We start from the raw sequence: 14,460 nt of genomic DNA on the forward strand, positions 1-14,460 counted from the left end.
CTCCCCACCCCCTCCCAGGCCCCACCTGCCCAGTGGGAAAGAACCTGTAACCAGGGTGACGCACAGCAAAGGTTGTCATGGACATGGGAGGCAGGAGCCTGGTGAAGGTGGTGACTGAGACTCTAAGGGTCTGCAGCCCCAGCTCCATGAAATGCTCCATGAAATGCCAGAGACAGCTCAGCTTCTTGTGTAGGGTCAAGAAAACTGAGGACAGCTTCACCGGCCACAGACTTCATTGATCAGCAGCAGGACCAAACACTCGGGCATCAGATTCTATCAGCTCACTGCATCAGAACCCAGCATGGAGGCCCAGAGGTTCCAGAGGCCTGCCACTACGTCACCTGAGCTCCCTGAGAAAACAGCGCCACACTGAAGGAGGAGGAGCGAGAGGGGAGAGAGAGCTCTGGCAGGGAGGTCAACTTCAGTGTGATTGAGTATTTACCTAAAAGAGACCTTCTGATCTGAAAGAGATTAACAGGAACCAAAAAAGCCTGAGGTACCTTTAATTGTAAGACCGAGGGTGGCTGTTTTCCTGGCTATCCAAGAAAACAAAGATGCAAACTAGTAGATTAAGCAAAGAAAACTGTTTTCTACATCTGAGTGCATATTACTAGCGAGGAAAGTATCTTTTCTGCTGATGTTTCCTTTCATGTGTGGTGAACATAGCACCTGGCCTGATTGGAGAGTTTCACACCTGATTGGTAAGTATGCAAATAACTGGGCTTTGAAACCAAACAATTTTCTCTTCCTCTTGTCAGAGAGCCTAATAGTAGATCAGTTCTCCTCTGTTCTTCCCTCTCCTAAATTCCCCCAGGCCCAGTGTTGCCTGTGATGGGGCAGGATAAGTCTGCCTAACTGGGATCATTTATCAGATCCATATGGCTCTCCTCCGGACCAGAGGCCTCCAACATCCTCTGATTTCCTGTAATTTCCTCTATCAGTAACAAACGTGGGACTTCTACCTCCATTTTCTAAGCTGAGGGTATAATTAACATTGTTATGAAATTGTTATGTTCAAAAATGCTAGTTTAATGCTATTTTTCCATAGCTTTAAGCAGAGTTGAATCTTTTATTGTACATGGAAAGACATGTGATGGTCACCTGGGGTTCAAGTGGGAGCTACCAAGTCCAACACTAGGCACGACTCCAGTGTGAGGACATGTGCAAATAAGTTCCACTCACTGTACACAGGCAGAGGCTTGGGAGAAGGAGTTTGGGAGAAGAGGAAGCAGAGTATCAGACCCCCAGCAACTCCAGAAATTGGGCGCGACAGAATCAGACTGTGATTTTGGGTCCCCCTGCAAGCTCTTCCTGGGTTCCCAAATATATTCCTGACAGATTGTCAAAAACGTGACCTTTCTACCCTTTACGTTTCAAATGTGCTACTTCAAAGGGGAGAGTTTGCCCCAAACACACGGTAGGATCTGCGTATGAGTCAGCCCTCAAGGCCCAGCACAAGGCCCCAGAGAAAGGTCACACGGGGGCGGTTCGTGATTGTGGGGCGGGGGAGGGAGGACTGGGTCAAAAGTTCTGGCGTGGAGTAGGGCTTTGCTGGGGGCTGCTGGGGCGTGAAGGAAGGAAACGATACCAAGCAGCAGTGAGAGGGAATGGTCAAAGTTAGGCTCAAAACCAGTTCTGCCCCACCTCCCAGAGCTGCTGGAGCCTCCCATTTCAAACCGCCCCATGAGAAAGCTACCATCTTCTCCGCTTTTCCGTGTCCTCACCGGCAAGTGCCAGGGATATGGTTAATCAGGAAGTAAACCACACAGTGGCTGGCAGCTGATCCGCCTTCAACTCGTTCGTCGACATTTCACAGCCTCTTTGGACAGGCCGGTGGAAAGATGAGCTGAGAGCTATAATCCTTTCGCCCCAGGGAGGCCAGGTGGGGGTTTTTTCTCCCTGGAATACTGGTCACTTACAAAACAGCAGTTGTAACCTGTCGATCATGTTATAGGTATGGAAAATACAGCCTTCTGACAATGCCACCAAAACAGGGTCTTACTTCAGTGAATGGTGGCCAAGAGTGTGTTGGGGAACCTGGCTTTGTGCTCAGCTTGGGGTCCCTGGGCAAGCCATCTGGCTTCTCTAGGCTTCTGTATCCTTTCTGGTAATCAGAGATAACAACCTTGCAAGGTTGTTGTGGGGTGACATAATACAAGAAAATGCTTTGCCCAACAGTACATGATGTTGTAGTAGGTGCTTGATAAATTGGAGCGTATTACTATGGCCTGTGTGACACAGGACACATTGACACATTGCTCCATATCTCTGGGTCTCCGTTTCCTCATTTGTGCATTGTGGGCTGGATGATCTCAGAGGTGTCCCTGGTTCTAACATTCTGTTATTCATGACAAACAAGATTCTTCGCCTCGGCTCTGGCCCTGAATATCTACAGCAAGAGATTAGTCCATTTGCTTTTGCTGTTGCAATGCTCAGATAGCAAAGACCTTTGAGAGCAGGCTTGTTTACCCCTCCCCTTGCACAGAGCTCCAAGGCTCTGGGACAAAGAGCAAACCAGGGCGTTTTTCTAACCACAGGATTAGGAGAGGAGACTGAGTGCTAGGCAGCAGGACCAACGTGAGTGCGCTGAAAACAATGCCCCCAAAATGCTGCCTGGAGGGGCATCAGGACAGACGTGTCAACAGGGGGAGCAATTCAGGGACCTGGCCTCATCTCTTGGGGTTCTGCTCCCAAAATGGTGGTGGAGAGGGGATGAGAGAGCTCTCCTCTTTTGGAATAAAACTCCCCTGTGGGCCCTGGTCGTATGAGGCAAAGGCTTTCCCACCCCCTCCCTCTCCCCCGCCCCTCAATGAAGAAGCCCTGTGAATGACTGCAATAAAGTGAGACAGAGAAAGAAAGGGGTGGATGAGGTCAAGCCTGTATCTCTGGGTTGGAGGAAACAGAGGGATAGGGTGAACGCAGGTGGAACCCTGTTAATACTCTTAGCCCTGCCTAATATTTCGAGTTGTCCCAATGGTCTTAACTAATGTACGTAATGGGACAAGGATTAAGTACCTTGGACACAGAACAGAAGGCATGTCTTTTCCTCAAACCTGGGTCTAATGCAGGATTCTAAGGAGTTCAAGGTGACTTTTTTTTCCAGGATACCTTGGATCAGCCCATTTCCTTAAAAAAAAAAGAAAAGGAAAGGAAAAATAAACGCTATGATTCCACGTGGGGCATTTTCTACAACCTGTGTTTTCCTAGAGCCTCATTTCTGTGGGGCCTCCCCTCATTTCCGTGAGCGGATTGCAGACCTCAGTGCAGGAGCCGGGCTCCCACTGGCAGGAAGCGTTGCTCACCAAGAATGCGCACCGGCCTTTGGATGGCAGCTCACAGGGTTTCTGTCACCCTCCCAGCTGGAAGGGCTCTGCTGAATGGCAGACTTCCTGATGTTTTTCCCTACACGTCTTGTACTGGGATAAACTCTCAAGGTCACATTCCAGTTCTTTATACTGTCTCTCATTTCGTGCTACTAATTCCAAATGTTCCCGTGGGTATGAATGAAGCACCCGGCACAGAAAAATGGCTGGAGCCCTGGCCAGGTAGTTCAGCAGAGGAGGAAACAGATCGATGCTTCTCTCTCACACTCTCAAAAATCAATAAACATTTCCGCAGGTGAGAGTTTCAAAAACAATAGCTTCAGTGGGGGAGAGACCCTCTGGTGCCCAGGCACAGCCCAGCAGCACGTTTGTGTGACTCTGTCACTCAGTCTCCTGCCTAAACTCAGAAGAGTGGGAACTGCAAGGGACCCTAGAGACCACAGGTTCACCTTTAATACCAGCCTGTCCACTGATCTGTCACACCGCAGCCGCCCTGTTGAGCAATGGCAGTGCATTCGGCACACCCTCCTCGCACCGGAGGATTAGCCTTGTGGAACGCCCTTCCACCATAAAAAGTGTGCCCAACCTGAAAATTATACAACGGTAACCAGTGTCATCCCAATACATTCAATGTTTTGGAACAGTGTGCCCACGATGAGCTCCGGGGTGGAGAGGGCTCTCTCTACCATGGAACCCTCACCTGCACAATTCTCTCACCTGGGCACACACCAGGAACGGTGAGTGTATTGGTTTTCTAAGTCAGCCATAACAAAGCACCCCAGACTGAGTGGCTTAAACAGCAAAATGTGTTTCTCACAATTCTGAAGCTAGAAGTTCATGATCAAGGCGCTGGCTGGTTTGGTTTTCTCCTAAGGGCTTTTTCCTTGGCTCGCAGGTGGCTCTGTTCTGTGCCTTCACAGGACCTCTCTGCTGTTCTCATGTGTCCCTGGTGTCTCTTGATGTGTCCAAACTTTGTCTTCTTATAAGGACACCACTTGGATTGGGCCGAGTTCCTCCTCACGCCTCACTTTGGCTTAATCACATCTTTAACTCTGTCTCCAAACACAGCCGTATTCTGAGGTACTGAGGTCTAGGACTTCAACATATGAATTTGGAGAGGACACATGTCAGCCCACAACAGTGAGCTTTCCTGCTTTCTTTTTGATGTGGAGAAGAAGGAGGAAAAGGAGAACACACTTTAGAATTTCGGAGGAACATAAACATTCGGGAACTATCTAGAGGTCAGCAATTAGACTCAAGAATGGAAAATTAAAAGAGTAAAAGCAAACAACAAACAAACAAAACCCCCTCAGATCACTGGGCCTGAAATAGAAAAGGACGTTTTTTTCTTTTATTGAAATACAGCTGGCAGGCTCAAATACAAGGTCTGTCCAGAAGGTATCCAGCCATGTACTATGAAAAAGATAGACATTCTTTAGTTTGGGGAAAAGCCAGAAGTCACAGGGCACCAATACGGGCTGTAGTGGGGCTGAGTCACCTGGGTGGTTTGGTGTTTTGCCAAAACACTCTGCATGAGACGTGATACATGAATGTGATGAAGCTGCCAGTCACCAGTTGCCCATATCTGCAGCCTTCTGAATCATCAAAATAGTTTCTGTGAAAGAATGTTCAACCTAATGCAAAATTTGATGCAGATTCATTGTTCTACTCACGCAGTCATTTTGAATGTGACAACCACACAGTACACATGCTCACTCAATGGTGTCTACTGCCCCCCCCCCGACTAGTACAGTGAAGTCATCATTGTTCACACATGTGCATTCCAGTCCACTCTTCTTGGCTGCCAGGTTACATTGATGTCATGCAAACTGTTCTCGTTATATTAACAATAGCTGGACTTTTCCTGAACAGACCTCATATACTCACTATACAACTTGGAAGTACGGAGAAAATATTTTCTTTGTGTAGTCATCTATTGTTACTTACTAGGAGAAAAAGAGAAATATAACTGAATGCCCAAGCCAGCTTCAGCCTTTATTTAAATCAGGATCCATTTTGGATCCTGCTCAGGGTCTTCTATTTCTGCTGGCTTCTCTCCCATTCTCCCTATAGGGCTAAATGAGCCTTTGTCCTAGGCGCCATTGTGGGGTAGAAGGCACATTGGTTTTATGCAGGCCTTTACATGGGTCCTTGTCTCTTAGGGTTCAGCTGGCCCCACCACTGACATCTGCAATTGATGTAGCTCTTGGTCTAGGCTTCCTATCACTTGTACCCTGGCTCCTTACCTCCCCTCAGATCCTTCAGAAATTGTCTGGCCTTCAGAGCTCTGCCCCAGCCTCCCTCTGCCCTCCTGGTGCAGCAGATATCGGGGCTGGCTTACTGGCTCTTCAATGGCAATAGAGGGGGGCTTGGGACTGTTAAACGAACCCTCTCTCTCTGCCTACCATGCAGCCTATCTTCCATACTGCGCAGGATTGCCCAGAGCAGAAACTGCTACAAGAGTTCTCCTCACAGTCCTAAACAAATAGGGAGCAGGGAAGAGACCTGTCTTCTCTTGGTCTCCCAGCTTGTTGGACATGCCTCTCAAAGGGAGAGCAGAGCTTGTATCTCACCACTTCCCCTCCTAACTCCGCCTCCACGGCCTCTTCTTCCCACAATGCCCTGGGACGAGACGAAGCAGTGAACTCATTTACTTCCTTGGCCTCATAGTTTCCTGGCTCTAATCTAAGCCTAAATCGTAAGCAGAGTTACTGTCTCTGTCCTGTCAGAGAAACTCTATGATGCAGACCAACCGGGAGCTAAAGTTACTGAGAAAAATATTTTCTCTCACCCAAAGCCTAGCATCTAGTCATGGCCATGCTGGGCAACCCTATTTTGAATGTAAGAAGCTGAATACTAACTCTCTTCTCTTTGATTTCCTTCAGCAAGCATTGCACTCACTTCTCCAGGTACAAGGGCCCTGCAGCCGGTAGGGAGAAAGCAAAAACGGAAAAGCACATGTATCTCCCCTCCCACCAGACCAGTGTGTGAGTACTTGAAATGAAAATTCCCCAGCGCACTTGCTTAATGATTGGTTTTGGAAACAGAAGAGAAAAGAAGAAAGAAAATTAATATTTTGAAGATAATAATTAACTATCCCTTGTTTTGATAGGGCAGACCAGGGGAAATTGGGGTTGAATTGGAATAGAAATTGTTCTGAGCAGCTTGAGAGAGGCTGAGCACGTACCTGTACTTGGGCACTGGAGTCAGGCAGGGGGATCCGCAGAAGACAGAGAGAGGAACTAAAGGCCTCTGCAAATCCCTTCTAGGTCAGACTCCTGCTCTTGCGATGCAGAGCAGACACAGAGGTGCTGGTAGAGCCATATTTTTTTTTTTTGGTTTTTGGAGTCCAGTGTATGTGTGTGGTCAGAGGGGCCAGCATGGTGGCCTCTGTGAGAGCAGAAAATTATAGGGACAAAAAGCTTTTGGTTCTACAGAAATCCTGTGGAATCCTCAGCAAGGGATTAAAGCTTGGTAACTTCAGGGCACTCGGGGCCTTTGGGGAAGAAGAAAATCAGAAAGGCAACAGAGATTCCTTTATCCCTGGAGACTGGGATGCTGAGGGGACCGTGGGGAGAGTGAACAGGCCCCACCAGAGGGCCTGCTTGGTGACTATGGGGGCTGAAAGGCAGGGCTTTAGAGAAAAAGGTCCCTCGGGGTCTCCATGCCTCAGCCTCCTTATCTACAGAAAGAGACCACTGGTGCTTACCTCCTGTATTTATTGAAGTTACATGAGATAATGTAGACCCAGCACCCAGCACAGGGCCTGGCACACAGCAACATTTGTTAGTAAATGTTGGCTGTTTCATAAACAGCCATTATTTTTAGTGAAACCCGGGGGAAAAAAACAATAAGGGAAGGCAGAGTGGAAAAACCTGCAAGAGGAGCCTCTGGAATTAAAATAAACAAAACATTGCTTTGTAGGACTTTTTCCACCTCCTTCGGGTAAAACCAAGGAGCAAAGATTTGATTCTGATGTCGCTGTCCGTGTCAAAAATGTAACCGGGATCATCTGGGTTTTTAGCAAAAAAAATGACAACGATATTTGACCCCGCACGCTAGGGTGGGGATCACAGGCTGAGAGCTCAGCCCCTCTGCTGTCTCTCGTGACCCCTGAAAAGTCAGAACCCTCAGGCTGAGTGATTTGGGGCAATCTATGTATGATACTGAGTGGGAGGACTCCGGGTTGAGTAAAGAATGGAAAATTCCCATTTTTATTGGGTCTCCATAACTGGTGAGTGAACAAAAGGCATAGAAATAATGCAGACCAGAACTAGGGGTGGGAGAACCAAGAAAGTTGGGGATCCAGGAAGTAGAATCGAGAAAAATAAAGACACTCAAGCTAGAACCATAATCACAAGGATTCAGCAGCTGAAGAAATCTTTACAGTCAGCACACCTCTGATTTTCCAGATAAGGCTCACAAAGTCAGATTCCTTGCCTACGTCCACAGTTACCAACTCTGGGTCTCCTCGCTTCCATGGATCACTCTTTCCATACCCAGGGATTAGAGAGAAGACCCACAGAGAGAAGAGGCAAGAAAGAAAGAAAGAAAAATGTCTTTTCTATCCAGTCCCAAGATCTATGATTGCTCAGCTGGCAACAAGCAGCTTCATGAAAGGAAACTTGACTCCAAGAGCTGCAGCCAGGAGATGGCCTTGGGGATGGAGGCCCAATGTTAAAACAACAAGACATTGGAGCTGAGCGATGGATGGCAGGACTCCAGGCACCGGAAGGGAGCAAATGCACCTGTTCGGGCACTGAGGCATAGCCACACTCGGGCAGCCCTTAACCTCAACAGGAGGGCAGAGCAAAGGGCTTGGTTGAAAAACTCACTTCACAACACTATATCTCTGCAGCTCATTAGTGGACATTTTCCCCCTTGCTGCCAGGATCTAAATCCCCCATCGTAATAGTGAGGAATCCCCCGTTGTCAATCAGAGCATTCTTCTGGCACCAGCATCTCAAGAGTTAACCAGGTGATACGAACCCTGGGTAACTATGCCATATCTTCTGATGGTTAACTGATGCCTGTATAGTACAGAAGTGAAAAAAGCAGAAATCCTTGCCCCCTTGCCCTCAATTGCCAAAGAGACCACACAGGTTCTAGGTCACCACCACCAAAGACAGTGAACTACGCAGAGTCAAAGAAACTGTGATATTGGATCCATGGTGGCAGCTGATGAGGTCTGGCGTTAAAATCAATGTCCAAGGGTAGTGACTGTGTTGGCAATAGTGGTGCCATTTTCATTGCATTGTATTCATTTCTTTTTCGCCATTGCTGGCCAACGGCCCCCCACAGCGACGCCACTGACCCGGAGGCACCCTCTCTCAGCAGCACCAGGAGAAGCCGAGGACTTTGAGAAGGCTGTGGCTCAGCTCAGCTGTGGACCGTCTGAAGGCAGGAGACGTCAGAGCACGATGGAAGAGGAAAAGCTTCTCAACGGAGCCCACTCTGGGGAGACACATGTTAAAACCAACTGTTGTACTTGCGAAAACCACGTATGTGACGTTGGGGGAAAGACTGGGCCGGACAGTGCTGGCTCCGCTGCTTTCCTTGGGGACAGACCCACATTCAACTTGGAGGTTTTAGAAAGTTGCCCAGGGCCACACAGGTAGCCAAGTGGCAGAATGCTTGGAAGCCGTTGGGTTCCATTGAGCTTTGAAATGTCAGGAAGAAAAGAGGCTTTGGTTCCTTTTAAAAAGAAGCATTAGATGCTAAAGGTCTGGTCTGGATTATATGCGCAGTACCAAGGACTTCCTCGGCTCCGTGAACAATGAAGCATTGATGGAGGGAGAGAGGGAGTGGAGGTTGTTTCCTGATTGGAACAAAGAAGACGACTCTAGGATTTGTAAGCCCTGCCGAGAATGTTGCATAGCCATACTGTGTCTCTGCTTTTCCATGCTGATCACAAAGGAGGAAGAAGGAAGAAATCCATGGGAGATATGGGGAAATTACCCTCTGATCCTCTGTTAGGCTCCCATTTTCTAGGGCCAGGTCCTGCGCTCACCTTTTCTTCTTTGCAATAAGCCCTGAGGGATTTATCTTGTATTAAAAAGAAAACCACAGGCCCAGAATGGTGTCACTCATGCTAAAGCCCATGATATCAAACCTGATTTAATGCCTGATTTCATTGCAGCTTAACCTTTCCCAGAAATATAATCTTAATCAACCAATCTGGAATTTTCTGGTCAAGCACCACTAAGATAACCCCTCACGTAGGCCCTCTCCATCTCCCATAAAAAGAGGCAATCTGTAGGTTCAAGTCCTTAGATTCCCTCCCCCCCAAAAGAAAATGTCCCTGTCTAAAAATAACCCACTTTTCTTCTGCTAACAACTCTCTTCCACATGCATTTTATAAAAACTTTCTGTGGTGTACATCCTCTCCTTTCAGAGCACTGTTCTAGTTGATGGATGGGATGCTGCCGGGTTCATGAATCACTTAGCAAAGACAATTAGATCTTAAATTTACTTGGTTTACTTTTGTTTGTTTGTTTTTTTAAATGCCTGTTTCCATTTCCTCTCTAAACCTGTTCCCATGTGCTTATCACTCCTCCACCCCACACCAAAAGGGCTACAGGGTAAGAACATTTCATTCCATCTGCCAAAACATAAACTCTTATTCTCTTAAGGATTTTCTTCCTAAACATTCAGGAAAAACAAATAGGGAGCAAGAAATATACAAAGGGCTAGTTACAAAGCTTAAGAGTTTAATGAGGTTCCCATAGTCCCCATTCTTGCGGTCTGAACCGAGAAAATGCTAATTATAGTTACCACGCCCCAGGCATGGGGCTAGTGGTTTTACCAGGTGCTAACTTGCTTTCTATTCCGAACAACCCGAAGCATTTTATTAATGGGAAAGAAGCTGACAGAGATTAAGTCACTTTTCTAAGGTCAGCTGGTAGTTAGCTGAAAAATTGGAATTTGAACCCAAGCCTGATTCCTTAGCTGGTGCTCTTAAATTATATTTTATTTTTATAATGCCTACTTCCGTCCTGTCTCTTCTTCCCATCCCCTCACTCCCTAGTAAATTACTTTTATTAATATCTGATTTCTCTCTCTAGTGTTTCTTTTTGAGAACACACACATTTGCACGTACACATGTGTAAACATATACACAGAGACTGAAAAGAGCTGGTGTGTGTGTTTCCATTCCCAATTAAATGCCCACTCTATCTTTTTTTTTAAATCAAGCTAATCAGAGAGTTTTCCAGAACCAAATGAGAGGGGATTTGTAAGAAGCGAGCATTTCTTTAGATGGCTGAGAACAGATACATGAGGATTTCCCAACATTGCCTAAAACCTCCCAGATAGCTTTTTAATTTCTATTTATTTCTTATCTTTGACTCAGTGTAATGTTGTCCATCTGAAACTAATATAATATTGTATGTCATCTGTAAATGAAATTATTTTGAAGGAAGTGTGAAAAGCTGAAATCGACTGGCATTACCCCCTGCCCACCTCACACTTCCCAGAGAGGCTGTCAAAAGGCAAAGGGTAAAATTTGATGGATTGAGTTGCCCTCTCAGCCTAAAACAGGCGCTTCTCATGATCTGCCTCGGTCTTCTCTAACCTCTATTAACGCCTCCCCAGGCCTCCTACTGGGGCTGTGGCCCATCAACCCTTGCCCCCAGGATTTTTCTTCTTCCCTCAAGTGGTATTTCTCTCCTTTTTTGGTAATTTCCCCTGCTTTAAGGTTTTAGGAATATCCTGAGCTCAGAGCCCAGTGCCCTGGAGAGATGTCCCATTTGGCCTCCTCCATCCCTGATCTGCAGCATTTCTTTCTCTCTGTGTGTCATTTGGAGATTAGAAGAAGATATGTGGGCACCCCTGCCCTGGAGTTTTCTTCTGTGGTGCACCCACGGCGCGCGCGCGCGTGCGTGAGAGCGTGCGTGCGTGCGTGCGTGTGTGTGTGTGTGTTTAAGAATTCAAACTATTTCAGAGATCAGGGTGATGGTGGTGATGATGCCACTTCTTAGCCGCGACCCTGGCACTGACTGAACCTTCCATTCACCACGCTCAGCAGCTGGATACAGGGGTCCTCTTTACCCTTACCCTGCGGGACCAGCACTATTAGTACAACCATCTATAGATTGTGGAGATTTAAGGAAGGAGGTTTGATTTCGGTCACTTAACCTGTAGGTGGCAGAGCCACATGGAGAGCAATGTCTGACTCCAAAGATAATGTTCCTAAACCTTCCCCTAGGTTTTCGATGTATCTGCGCCAAGCATCCCAACTCGGCCATTCCTTTAATAACAGCATCACTGCCACCACCATCATCATATCTTGAAATCACACCTTATATATTAGCAGGACATCTATTTCCCTTCCAGAGATTTCTCACAATCTTGAGGAAGGGAGAACGGCGTCTCCTCTTGACAGACATCTGTTCCAGGCCCGGCTGTGGCCGTGCAGCTGCCTTCCCATAACTTTTCTCCAGCTGGTGGTTCACCCCAAGCGTCTCACACAGCACCGGGGTCCCCGTGTACCCACAGCTTCCCTCTGCCTTCTCCTTTCACCACATCACTACGCCCCGGGTTGGGCCTGGACCACTTTGCTGAAGGCGTGGGTGGAGCAGAAGCCTGTTGCCCAACAGAACAGGAGGGCTTCCGGTTATCAGACTTCATTGTCATGAAGCCTGGTGATGAGACAGCACTGCGAGGTATATTCAAAAGGTGGGGCTCTGGAGCCCAAGTGTTATCAGAGTGGAAGGGGGACGGGGCCTGTGCCCACGTTGCTTGCACCTCGGTCCCCTGTTCTGCCCTGCAGTGATGAGGACTGGGTCCATCCTGCCGCAGGACCGCCTTGAGCCAGGGGCGCCGGCTGCTCGGAGGCAGGAGGGTCAGGCCTGCCTCCTGAAGGCAGATGCAGCTGCCAGTCCTAGAAGAAGAGTCCCACCGCGTGGAGAACCGCAAAGGGCGTGACAATGCCAACCGTCAGAAGGAGACGTCAGCCCGCTGCAGCACCTGCGGGCCGCAAGTCCCCGAGGAGGGCTCACAGCGTGAAGTCCTGGTTGGGACAGTGCTGTGCTCAGAAAGGAGAAGTGACGCGGCAAGATCAGCGTGTGTAGTGTGATCCCAGCACCAGCTGGTCCCCAGGCCAGTGCCTGGCCCTAGCTTGTTGACGGCTTTTAATGCTGGTGTTGAGAAGGGCCCCTGGAGGTGGGCGGCTGCTAGGGGACACTCAGACGAAGTGCGGGCTGTCTCCAGTATCCGGAGAGGCCCACTGGCTGCTGTGCTTCCTCTTCATTAGAAACCGGGGACAGTGCCTCCTGTTGAACCTTCTCGGGCATCTCCGTGGACTCCTGTTGGCGTCGCCCTGCCCACGCCTGGTGGTGACGGGACCCCTGCTGCAAGGATGTTTCAGGGGCTCCCCTGATCGGGGGTCCCGCCACAACTGCGTCGTAAAAGCCACCCACCTTTAGACAAGCTGCCTCTTTCAAGCTTAATAACTGCCTTTTACCAAAACTATAACATGCTGACATTATAAAAGTAATAATTTCTTCTTAAAATTGGAAAAGGAGAAAAAACTGTATTTGTAATTTTACCTCCACGCACAGGTGGGATGGCCAAGATCCCAGTGCGTTTCCTCCTCCTCTATTTTATGTTTGTGGTTCGCTCGATTGCACAAAGCTGTGCTGGTGTTATCGTTTTGCTTTTTAAATGCAATGTATCAGTATTTTCCATGTTGCTAAAAACGTGCTGTTAGTGGGACCATTGGGGGTTGTTCACAGTGGCTTCCTGTTTTGATTGGTTAGAATTCATGCTCTTGTCTGTTCCGATTGGTCACATTTTAAGGGTTTGCTGCCAACATCATGCCGGTCAGTAAACATTTTGAATATCACCCCCTACTCCATGTGTCCATTTTAGCCCACTACTTAAGCATTTTTGTGCCTCCCTTTCCTCATCTTTTCACCAGAGGCTTCAGAGCACTTTGCTTGGCGTAGGTGAGACTATTATTTCAGTAACTGGCATCAGAAGATGGATAGGAAGAAATTTAGAACAGGAGACAGCTCTGCACGTTGCTGCTGAAATAGACCATCAGCCACACAACCCAAGGTCTGTCTGAAAATACTGGGGCCTGAACGGCACCAGAAAAAATCCTAAATTCAGACGACTGTTTGCTGACAATTACAAATTCATGAGGGCAAAATCTACATGTGGTTATGGCTATAAAAACTCCCGATGGTCGCTTATTGCAGGAAAATAGCTTTCTGTCACCTGCCCCAGGGGAGTTTTAGATGAAGGAGCAGCAGACGGATCTCTGGGAATAAGGTAAGGGTAGATTTCCTGGGTAACAGACAGAATAATTAAAAGCTGCTGTTTTAAGACTAAGTTTGCACCAGAGGAAGAACTCGCAGTATATTTGACTCTATTAAAAAAATCTAAATTATTCTGCTTAAAAATCATTAAAAGGCTAACCACAAACTGCAAGTACATATTGCAAAATATAGCAAAAAAAGAGTTAAATGTCTTTCATATGTAACTATACCCATTTGTAATGTTTGTAAGAGAAGCAGTCATGAATGCAGAGAAAACACTGTCTTCTGGATCCTAATTTTTAAGAATGGCCAAAGAACATGAATAGATTAGAAATAGAGGAGTAAATGTAAAGGATGAAAACACTTGGAAGAAATATTTTACATCACTGATGACTAAATACATTTTAATTAAAAAGGCATGTGCCTGTCAAATCATTTATTCATATTTATTGCATACTTACAAGTTGCTAAGAGAGCAGATGTTAAAAATTCTCATTATAAGAAAAAAATATTGTACTTATGTAAGGTGATGGATGTTACTAGACTATTGTGATCATTTAGCCATATACACAAATATCAAATCACTATGTTGTACATCTGAAACCAACATAATGTTTTATGTCAATTATGTCTCAATAAAATCATTTATTCATTTATTCAATCAATAAATATTGAAATAAACATTTCAGTCCCTGGAGCTTCAGCAGTGAATGAAACCAACACAAATCCCACCCTCCCAGAGATTTCATGCCAGTAGGACGCAGACAATAAAAAATACATTAAAAATATAATATGTTAGATGATAAGAAGTGCTAAAAAGAAAAATAAAGCCAAGGAAGGGAGGGCCTTAAGGATAGAGCCTAAGTGGGGTGTGC

The 14,460-nt window shown here is 46.9% G+C and overlaps 1 long non-coding RNA gene across 1 annotated transcript; it reads left to right on the forward strand.

The window, feature by feature from the left end:
- Positions 1-499: 499 nt before the first annotated feature.
- LOC118999622 (uncharacterized) lies at positions 500-13,699 on the forward strand. The gene is made up of 2 exons (XR_005069152.1): positions 500-701; positions 11,658-13,699. It is a non-coding gene; the product is annotated as an uncharacterized LOC118999622 (long non-coding RNA).
- Positions 13,700-14,460: the final 761 nt, after the last annotated feature.

This window comes from Sturnira hondurensis, unplaced genomic scaffold (genome assembly GCF_014824575.4).
Source record: "Sturnira hondurensis isolate 20B ecotype Veracruz unplaced genomic scaffold, ASM1482457v3 Scaffold0015056, whole genome shotgun sequence".
NCBI lineage: Eukaryota > Metazoa > Chordata > Mammalia > Chiroptera > Phyllostomidae > Sturnira > Sturnira hondurensis.